Source organism: Pteropus alecto, unplaced genomic scaffold (assembly GCF_000325575.1).
Source record: "Pteropus alecto unplaced genomic scaffold, ASM32557v1 scaffold22, whole genome shotgun sequence".
NCBI classification, from domain to species: Eukaryota; Metazoa; Chordata; class Mammalia; order Chiroptera; family Pteropodidae; genus Pteropus; species Pteropus alecto.
The window spans coordinates 22,928,082-22,939,667 of record NW_006434839.1 but is presented as its reverse complement, the minus strand read 5'-3'; the positions used below and the strand labels follow the sequence as shown (position 1 = coordinate 22,939,667).

Sequence of the window (11,586 nt, the reverse complement as noted above, 5' to 3'; positions counted from 1 at the left end):
ATTGACTATCAATAGCATAAATATTTACCTAGATGTTTCTATAGATGTTAACTTTTTAGATTTTTCATAACCACTAAGTTGATATTTTAAATGATTATGTGACTATACTCTCTCTGGAGTTTATAAAATGCATATATCTAATATCTTTATTGTTCATGGTAGCCAGGACATGGAAACAACTGAAATGCCCCTTGATAGATGATTGGATAAAGAAGCAGTAGTACATATATACAGTGGAATACTACTCAGCTATAAGAGATGAAATACTGCCATTTGTGACAACATGGATGGACCTTGAGATAATCATGCTAAGTAAAATAAGCCAGACAGAAAACGTTGAAAAACACATAATATCACTTATATGTCAGTTATAAACCTAAAAGCAACAAATGAACAGGACAAACATACAGAGAACATGGACATGAACTATAAACTAGTGTTTACCAGAGGTTAGGGGGTGGTGGGAGCGGGGAGGTAGACAGGATAAAGGGGGTCAAATATGTGCTTAATGAAAGAAATCTAACCATGAGAGGTGAACAACAGTGTAAATATATATATGCCTTATTATTAAGTGTACAGCTGAAACTTATTGGATTCCGTTAACCAATGTCACCATAAAAAACAAATAATTAATTAAAATTTTTAAAAAATAAAAAAAAAATAAAGAGTTACATGGCAAGAATTATCTGGGTGGTGAAAGATGTCTTAGAATGAACAACTGAATTTCTTGTGATATATAAACACAATGGGATAGATTATTTCTCTAGGACTAGTGAGAACTCCCCAGGACATTCCATCCCTCAATCTATCAGTGGGTTGGTTATTCAGGATAGGGAAGGAATGTTTTTCAGGAAACCAATTTCATGCAATGCAGTATTCTACGTAAGTTGGAGAGAGGGAAAAATAAAGAGATAGAAAGTTTAGCAACATATTGAAGCAAGTATATGCTATAATAAGTAATTCAATTTGGAAAGCACAAATTCCTATGTGAATTCCAAAGAAGGAGACATTTCAATTGGTGAAATGATATAAATAGTTGCCTAGAGGATTAAGGATTTGTATGACAATGAAAGGTCCTTACAATTCCTCAGTGAACCTTTTTTTTAGTAGTTTATTTTATTATTAGTTTCAAGTAAATAATACATTGGTTAGGCATTTATATCATTTATGAAATGATCACCCCAATTACTCTATCTTCCCTATGGCTATACATATACCCATTACAATACTGCTGACTTCATTCCCTATGCCAAGCTCCCCATCCCCATGACCATCTATCAACCACTAATTTGTTTTTCTTTAACCTTTCACTCACTGTTTTCTCCCAGCTCCCCAAACCCCCTCCCCTCTGGCTGTCATCATATTGTCCTCTATATTTGTGAGTCTGTTTTGAATTAGTTTGCTTTTTTTTTCTTCCTTAGATTCTGTATATAAATCAAATCATGTCGTATTTACCCTTCACTGTCTGACTTATTTTGCTCAGCATAATAACCTCAGTGAATCTTAAATGGGGAGGATAATCTAAGTAGAGGAAATACAATGAGCGAATATCCACATGAAAAGAAGTGCAGAGTTTCTGTGTGGAACAGTAATAAAGGGCAGGTAACTTGGGAGAGAATGAGAGTAAAAAAAATCTTTAAATGGTGAACATTTTCAAGTGCCACTTTTAGCCTTGAAGCCTAGAATCTTCCACCATTCCAAATTTAATCAGAGGGTAAGTGAATTAAGTCATTCTCAGCTCATACTTAGAGCAACAGAAATCTTTTGGAAATGACCCTGAATCAGAGCCAACCAAAATCTGGTGCTTGATGGAAAGATGATTTAAAAAATAAGAGAAGCCCAGAATTTTTTTAAAAATATTTTCATTTTATTTATTTATTTATTTTAGATGAGGCAACCTTTGGTTGACCTCACAGATTGCAAGGACCTTATCAGTTTACAATCCCTTATTTTTTATTTTTCACACCTTCAGCACCTGGTCTTCCTAGGTGGTCTCCTATCCAAGTACTAACCAGGCCCGACCCTGCTTAGCTTCTGAGATCAGATGCGATCAGGCTTGTTCACGGTGGCATGGCCCGCTGTAGACCAAGCCCAGGATTTTTAAAGAGGCTTTTATACCACATACTGTATAATATTGGTGTAATGTAGTATTTCATCTACCATACATACATAATTTTTTAGTTCATCATGAAATGCATAGTGATAAATTTTAAATTAAAACTAGTGTTATATGTAGGAAAAAGAAAACATATAGAATTGACCAAGAAAGATGAGACTGAAATATCAATTAATAAAACTATGCTTAATAGCTTAAACTATGGATGGTAGATTAAGGCATTACTAAAAGTATGTTAGGGGAAAGGCAACACAATGAAAGCATTACTGAAATGAATTATCCAATGTAAGTAATAGTGAAAGTTGTATATATACATTTATGCCCTGAAATGGTACATTTAAAGTATGTGCTAAAAATACAGAGAAAAACAAAACAGACTATTCTTCTGATCTTAGAGAATTAACATTCTAATAAACTAGATCCAAAAAGTAAACAAATAAGGCTTTTATTTATACAGACATGTAGGGATTTAGTTTCTGACTCAAAAATGTGAATGTTCATGTCATGTTAAAGTAAATCTTGGGTGGTGTCAAAAGAACACAGAACAAAAGAATTAATTTGGGAATATCCCCTGTATTTACTCTGGGTTAAGGCCGATAACTTACAACTAGATCCACCAATGAAAATTGATTTTCATTGCTCACAAGCAATCAGTCGTTTTAATTGCAAGAAGAGGAAGAAAAAAATAAAGTGGCAATTTCTCTCTTCAGCCATTTATACAAGAATTAATATCAATTAAAATATAGCTCTTAGTATATATCCAAAAGAATTAAAAGCAGGGTCTTGAACGAGTGTTTGTATGTCAATATTCATGGCATTATTATTCACAGTAACTGAAAATGTGGAAACAATCATTAACAGATGAATGGATGAACAAAATGTGGTATATACAAACAATGGAATATTATTCAGTCTTAAAAATATTTATGTTAAGTGAAATAAGCCAGATTTGGGACAAATATTGTATGGTTTTAGGTTCCCAGAGTAGTTCAATTCATAGATACAGAAAATAGAATGGTGGTTATTAGGGGCTATGAGGAGGGTGGATTGAGGAGTTATCGTTTAATGGTCACGGAGTTTCAATTTGGGAAGATGAAAAAGTACTAGATGTAAGTGATGGTGACAGTTTAGAAGAGTGCGCATGTACTTAATGTGACTGAATTATACACTTTAAATGGTTAAAATGGTAACTTTTATGTGATGCATATTTTAACACAGTCAAAGAAAAATTCCAAAAGTGCACAGGAACATCATCAGTACTGTTAGAACATGAAAATCGTTATTTTCAAAGCTGTTATTCTTGAGTGGTATCTATTTTTCCTAATTTGGTTTGAATGTGAATCTCATATTCACATTCAGAAGCAAAGATTTGTGTCACTGTATTTATATTTTTGATTATACAACTGTGGCTTTTAACATTTATTCCCCAACACATCATCAGTGATATCAGTATCAGCTGCAACAGTTTAGCAGTGATGCTCACTGTGGAGCCATACCTCTGCTTCTCAGCCTGCAAGGAGTACATGTCAGTATCTCCCAGAAGATTCTGATTTACCCTTCTTTGGGGGCAGGCCATTGGTTGAATAACACTAACTGAAGTCTACTATTCTAATAAAAAATGACTGATAGACTTGGTTACATCAGAATACTAGACCACTGAGACAAAGTTGCTATAAATGATGAAAGGGCAAGCAATATGCTAAGAGTAAATATTTACAACATATTTTTTTATGCTCAGAGAAACAGTGTCCAGGATGTAGAAAGAAATTTTGAAAGGAACTATTTGGCTAGCATAAACAAAACTGAAAATTCATGTGTATTTTTCATATTATGAATAATTTTCTGTGTGAGATATAGAAGATTAAACTTAACCTTTAAGCATTAATTGTTTGTTACTCTTGGGCCTTCCAGAAATATTAACCAATATATATTCCTTATTAATAACAATAGTTGCCATTTAGTTGTCTTTATTACTTTTTGAGAACTGTAAAGAATTGTTTACTTATTTTAGCCTACAGAATTTATTTAAATAAGCCAACAAAACAAACAAACAAATAAAACATCTAATCACAAAACTAGTGCAATTTTTCCTAATTGTATTGTTGTAAAAATGAAGGTTAGTAAAGTTGGCAACTTTCCAAGTATCACTCAGCCAGCAGAGACAGAATTCAAAGTTAGATTTATCTTAGATCAAGGGCTTTTCTTATAATATCTATGTCATTTGTTACTTCCCATGGGAAGGGATGATTGGCATCTTAGAAGAAGTAGAATGTTGGCAGAAAATAACAGAACATCTAAGTTTCTATGAAAAATTCAGAAGTAATTATCAAGGCAACCTCTATTGAGGTAACAAGTCGGATCTGGTTTTAGAAACACCTTTCCATTTATTAACCAACTTTTCCAGTTTATTATATGTCATTTTAACTGCAACCTAATTTAATGAAAATATAAAGAGAGGCAAAATATGATCAAGAATAATTTTTAAAATCTCTGATAATTTTTCATAAGTTAATGCAATAAGGATTCATCTCTCCTACAAGTTGCAGAGATGAAAAACTCAGTGTCATAAAAATTGAATTAAATTGTTAACTTAATGTCTCCTGGTGTTAAAACGACTATGAACATTGCATTCTTGAGTTATTAAAGAAGACATATTTAAATTAATGGACAAGAAAATAATATTTTGAAAAAGCATAAAGAAAGGGAGAGTTCTCACTCACAAAACTCCAACTCTTTATTACATTTCCTAAACAAGCATGAAATGGGGACAAAAGGTTTTAGGAGAATGCTACGATTGAGGGAAAAAAAGCCACAGTCACTGTTACAGGATACAAATTTCTGTAGTGGCAAAAGTATGGAAATATGCAAGGTTAACAATGCAGAGAGCAATATAATTTGTTTCTTGACAGAGATTAGGGTTTCTGAGGGCTCCCAGTCCCAGCCCTGGCCTGATGATGTGAGACTAATGGAAGTAAAATAATCAGAGCACACTCATGTGTTTCCCCAGTGTAGCATCTTTTAGTAGGCCTGACTCACGCCTGGCTCATATAGAAAATGGTACCCATAGCAAACTCTTACATCATGTTTATACTGTCGGAAAGGTTGAATTTTTCCTCTACCCTTCTAAGTTCTCCTTGCTGGTCTAAGAATTAAATTGACATGAAAGAAATTAACAGAAGAAAATCAAATTTGATTACATATGTACATAAGGAGGTTTAATAGATATGGGACCTAAGGAAATGACCAAAGCAGGCAACTTTTGTACTTTTTAGAGGACAAAACAATAAATTGATGAGGATTTGACAGGACAAAGAAATTTGGGTTTGTGTACTTAATTAGTAAGGAATAAGTAGAATATGGGATTGAAGTAATAAATTATTAAAAAGAACAATGTATCTTATCTGAACACTTCATTTGTGCCTACAAAAATAGACTTGGATTTGTGCACTCATATTAATAGTAACAAAACTAAAATTTGTACTTATTCAGACCAATAATGACAAATATATATCAGAAACCAGTGCTAATACCTCACATCTCTCAACTTAAACAAGGGGAAAATGTAAGTTTAAAAGGCACAGACTATTAGAAACAGAGTATTTAGTAGTCATCTGTTTGCATATACACCACAGAATTCCAAAATAGATATGAAGTCTTTTCTAAAAATACATCATATATAAGAATATTATAATAACTAAGGGGAAAGAAAGCAGACTACAATCAAAACCAGAGAAAAAGTTATCATGATACATGTGTATTGCATTCAACTTACAATTCTTTCAAATGATTAAGTGTGTAACAATCCAGAGTATGATATGGAATATTATCTTTTGAGTCAAGTTGCATTTTTGTAGCAGATTTTATATGTTGTAAAGCAGTTATAATTTTGTGTACTTTCCTATATTATATTTCAAGAATCGTATTTAGCATCATCTGATAATGTCTGGAATATTGACAATTTAAAGATCTCAGATTTTTTTTTTTAAATTGAGGACTACATTGCAAGATGTAATCTCAAAGATATTTTAGACAAATTAAGAAATACTTTTGTCTGCAAATGTCCTATAATTTCTTAAACCTTCAGTTAACTTTATGTTGTAAACTAACCTAACAATATAACACAAATCTAAGTAAAAATGATTAAAACAAGCCTTTTAAAATTTTTTATTTATACTTCTCTAAATATATTTTTATTTTTAACTGCCTATTTATGCTGGAAATAAGAGGAATAAAGTGCTAGATCTATTTAAAATGTATTATGAAAAAAATTAATTCCAAATATGCCATAAAAAATGGATGACTCCCTAGTAGTTTTAATTAACTTACATTAATGAAACCAGTGAGCCTGAAGCAAGATAGTAATTTGAAACACTCTATTACCACCTGAAGCCAATAGACCCCAAGATATGCTACAACCTTAAAATCAAAGATCTCCACACTATATAAAGAACACTAACACACTGAGTGAAGAAAAAAAAAAAGGCCTGAGACAAAAAAAAAGGAATAAGATTGGAATAGGCACTGATTAAAGAGGACATAAAAACAGGCAAATTTGTAAATATAAATTCAACTTTATTTTCTACTAGGGAATTGTAAAATAAACCACACAAAACCACCACGTGTTCATCAGAAGAGTTAAAATTAAAAAGATAGACAAAAACAAATTCAAAACAACTGGAATTCTCAGATATTGCTGATGAGATATAAATTAGTACTACATTTTGGAAAAATGTTTGGCATCATCTGTTAAGTGTGTACATATACATTTCCTCTTACCATTTCTACTAGGAATCAACAGTACATAGGATATATTAACCATAGTGTATTCATGCAATGGAATTCTACAGAGCAATGAAAATAAATATAACTACATGCAATAATTTGGATGGATCTTAAAAATATAATGTGAGCAAATGAATTCAGGAAAACAAATCCGAATTTCCTAAGTCAATTTATGTCAAGTTCTAAAACAGGAAAACTAATCTAATCAGAAAAGTTGTTATTTTGAGTGGGAAACCGATAATGCTCTATTCTTTGATCTAGGTGCTAGTTAATTCCAGAGATACAATTTGAAAAAATAAAATTATCAAAATGTTTATAAAGCTCTAAATCTAAAGAAGCCAAAGGAAAGTTATTCAACTTTCTGGTGATTTTAAGCTTTTCATGGAAGGTATAATAAAATAATTTTGACAAAATGGAGGAGCTCATATTTTCTGTCAGTTTTTTGTTTAAGGAATTATCTATTTTTAATGCTTGGTAAAACGATACCACATAGTTTTGTTATGATTTATAGCAAGGAAGCATGATTTAGGAAAATGGAGCACTCTATTATTGGTAGCAGTGACTGAGAGGTGACAGTAATCAAGCATGGTAGTTTAGGTCTGGAAGATGGGCTTGATAGAGGGAATACAAGTTAGGATGAAAAAGCGCATGGATTTATCTGGTTCTAGGTTTCAGAATCCATAATTGTAAGCCAGAGAGTGGGTTTATGACCTGAAAATTGAATGATCATGGTCACAGGTCAGAAACAGATTGATGAGTCTTACAGGACACATGAGTACAGGCAGAGTCCTTTCTAATGTTTTATACTGTAGGACACTCATAAGGAATCTGAGCTGTGTAGGAAGAATAAGTGAAAGGAAACAGATGACTGAAGTCTTAGAAGAAGGACTTAGGCACTCAGCAAAGAACAGGAAAAGAACAGTGTGCCTTTCAGACACAGAAAATCCTGGCAGTGAGCTGAGAACACATTCACTGCAGGAGTAACATCTGAGCACGGTAAAGCCAGCTGATACTGAGTCAACCACTTTTGAGAGAGAGAGAGGCTTCTCGTGGGTTTACTATTTTAGATTAGAGCTAAAATTAGACCGTGAGATGAGGCTGAGACCAAAGGTGCAAAAACTAAACAATAAAAATAAGAAACATCCGTAGGCAGGAAATGATTGGTAGCACCTGCTTCTTTGTCGATTACTAAGGGAACTAGAGAACTTTTCATTTAGAACAATATTGATTAAAGTTTAATCAAATGTTATAAATATGCTAAATCCCAAGATCATGAAGAATAAGGTTAATGACCATAAAATATAAAGGACATCCAAAGTTTTAATATTTAAATCTATATCTTTCTCTTTTCCAAAAGCATAATGATGAAGACAAACCTTTATCCTTTAACTACTACTGGGCTGGATAACCTTGGTCAAGTTTCTTAAATACTGTAGGCATCAGATCTGCCACTGATGACAATACTATCTAAGAAATTTCTTATGAATACAAATATAAAAAGTGCATATGAAGCCCTGAGTACAGTGTCTGACTCCCTGAAATTTCTCAATAAATGTTCATAGTCATTGTTAGCTATTTTATCAGAATTGTTCTTTTTACCTATAATAGTAATCTCAGACTCCAAATGTTCTAATTCAGCATGCATGGTACATATTTTATTAAAAAAAACACACAGTTCTACTGAACACTCAGATATTTTACCATTTCCCTTGAAACCAAATAGTGGATGTATCTTTCTAGAACTCATATTTATCATCACTATAGAATACTAATTTTTCCTCTTATTTTAATGGCAGGATAAGGAATATTTACAAAAGCTGACAGATAATATGAGAACAGCTTCTCCATTATGTAATGACTATGCAAATTCTATCTTTGAAATACTATTTTTTTCCTAAAATCTTATTCCATTGTGAAATAATCAATCTAATCAATTCAACTTATATGTTTTAAATGACATAGTTCTCTTATAGGATCAGATTAATTGATATTTATGAGACATATCTGCATGTTTAAAAAAGGCATTATCTTAACACTGTATCTTGAGTATTTTGTACATATTTTCTTTGTAAATAATTATCGATAGCTTGGTATTTCCCTTTCAGAAAGCTGAAAGAAACTTAAAAAAAAAATCTCTGCATACACAGGTATGAGGTTCTGAGAAACAAACCCCAAACAGCACAGCTAGGAGAAGTTACAACCTTCAGATAGAACCAGCATCAATTTATCCAGAGAACAGTTTTTTAAAGAATATTTTTTTAAAAAGAATAAATTGGTTTTTTTGGCTCTGATCACACTAGACCATAGCAAACCATAAAATTTAATGATGCTGTCTTCTAGAAGTTAACATGTCTGAGAAATGGGGGAGAATATCCTGAAGTTCTCTTAAATAAAATTAAAAGGTAATCGACAAGTCAGTAAAATTTCCTTTTTTCTTTTTTTGCTTTTTGTAAGTTTGATTTTCTATATTGTAGCTGCTCAATCATTCACTAAACAAAGTTTTATTTTTATTTTTTTTTTATTTTATTAGTTTCAAGTATATAGTACATTGGTTAGACATTTATATAGTTTATAGAATGATCACCCTAATTGTTCCTTCTCTCCTCTGGTTTTCCACTTAGCCAATATATTAATGCTAACTGCATTACCTATACCGTGCTCCCCATTCCCGTAACCATCTCTCAACTACTAATTTATGCTTCTTCAACCCTTCATCCCATTCTCCCAGTTCCCCTACCTCCCACCCTCCCGGTCCGTCACCAAATTGTCCTCTATATTTGTGTGTCTGTTTTTGATTAGTTTGTTCTATTTGTTCCTTAGATTTTGCATAAGTGAAATCATATGGTATTTATCTTTCTCTGTCTGACTTCTTTCACTTGGCATAATAACTTCTAGGTCCATCCATGTCATTGCAAATGGTAGGATTTCATGTTTTTAATGATTGAGTAAAATTCCATTGTATATATGACTTCTTTATGCAATCATCTGCTGATGGGCATTTATGTTGCTTCCATAGCTTGGCTATTGTAAATTGTGCTGCCATGAATATTGGGGTGCATAGATCTTTATGAATTATTGTTATGGTTTTCCTTGGATAAATACCCAGAAGTACAATTGCTGCATCAAAAGATATATCTATTTTTAATTTTTTGAGAAACCTCCAGATTGTTTCTCATAGCGGCTGTACCAATTTGCAATCCCACCATCAATGTATGACAGTTCCCTTTTCTCCATATCCTCGCCAACATTGGTGTTCTTTGATTTAGTGATGATAGCCATTCTGACAGGTGTCAGGTGATATTACATAGTGGTTTTAATTCGCACTTCTCTTGAGCATCTTTTCATATGTCTATTGGCCATCTGTATTTCCTCTTTGGAAAAGTAGCTGTTCAGATCTTCTGCCCATTTTTAATTGAATTGTTTGTTTTTGTTGTTGTTGTTGCTGTTGTTGTTGTTAAATTGTATGAGTTCTTTATATATTTTGAATATTAACCACTTATCAAATGTGTCAATAGTGAATATCTTCTCCCAATCACTCGGTTGTCTTTTCATTTAGTTGATGGTTCCCTTTGCTGTACAAAAACTTTTTTGTTTGATGTAGTCTTATTTGTTTCTTTTTTCTTTTGTTTCCCTTGCCCATGGAGATATATCCAAAATGAAATTACTGTTAGCAATATCAGAGAGTTTACTGCCTATGTTTTCTTTTAGAAGTTTCATGGTTTAGGTCTTACATTTAAGTCTTTACTCCATTTGAGTCTATTCTTGTATACTGTGTAAGAATGAGGTCCAGTTTCTTTCTTTTTTTTAAATTTTTTTTTGCATGTATCTGTCCCATTTTCCCAAAATTATTTATTGAAGAAACTGTCTTTACCCCATGCTATATTCTTACCTCTTTTGCATATATGAAGTGAGCATATAGGTGTGGATTAATTTATGGGTTCTCTATTCTAGTCCATTGATTAATGTATCTGTTTTTATGCTAGTACCATGCTGTTTTGATTACTGTAGCCTTGTAGTTTAGTTTGATATCAGGTAGTGTGATACCTCCAACTTTGTTCTTCTTGCTCGAGTTTGCCATGATTCAGGGTCTTTTATGGTTCCATATAAATTTTAGGATGATTTGCGGTAGCTCTCTGAAAAAGGCCATTGTTTTTCTGATAGGGATTGCATTGAATCTCTAGATTGCTTTGGGTAGTATGGCCATTTGAATGATGTTGATTATTCCTACTCATAGCATGGTATATGCTTCCATTTATTTGTATCTTCTTCAATTTATTTTTTCGATGACTTATAATTTTCGAGAACAGATCTTTTACCTCCTTGTTTTATTTGATTCCCAGGTATTTTATAGTTTTCGGTGCAATTGTAAATGGGATTGTTTTCTTAAGTTCTCTTCCCAAAAATTAATCACTGGTGTATAAAAATGCCACTGACTTCTGAATATTTGTTTTGTAACCTGCTATTTTACTGAATTCATTGATCAGTTTTAACAGTTTTTTGGTGTAATCTTTAGGGTTCTCTCTATATAGTATCATGTCATCAGCAAATAACAAGAGTTTTACTTCTTTCTTTCTAATTCGGATACCTTTTATTTCTCTTTCTTGTCTGATTGCTATGGCTAAGACTTGCAATACAATGTTGAAGAAGAGTGGTGAAAGTGAGCATCCTTGTCTTATTCCTAATCTTAA

General features: G+C 32.3%; 1 pseudogene; it reads right to left on the bottom strand.

Annotated features, from left to right (window-relative positions):
• Positions 1-1,963: 1,963 nt before the first annotated feature.
• Positions 1,964-2,082, bottom strand: LOC112478774 (annotated as a pseudogene).
• Between the last annotated feature and the right edge of the window lie 9,504 nt (positions 2,083-11,586).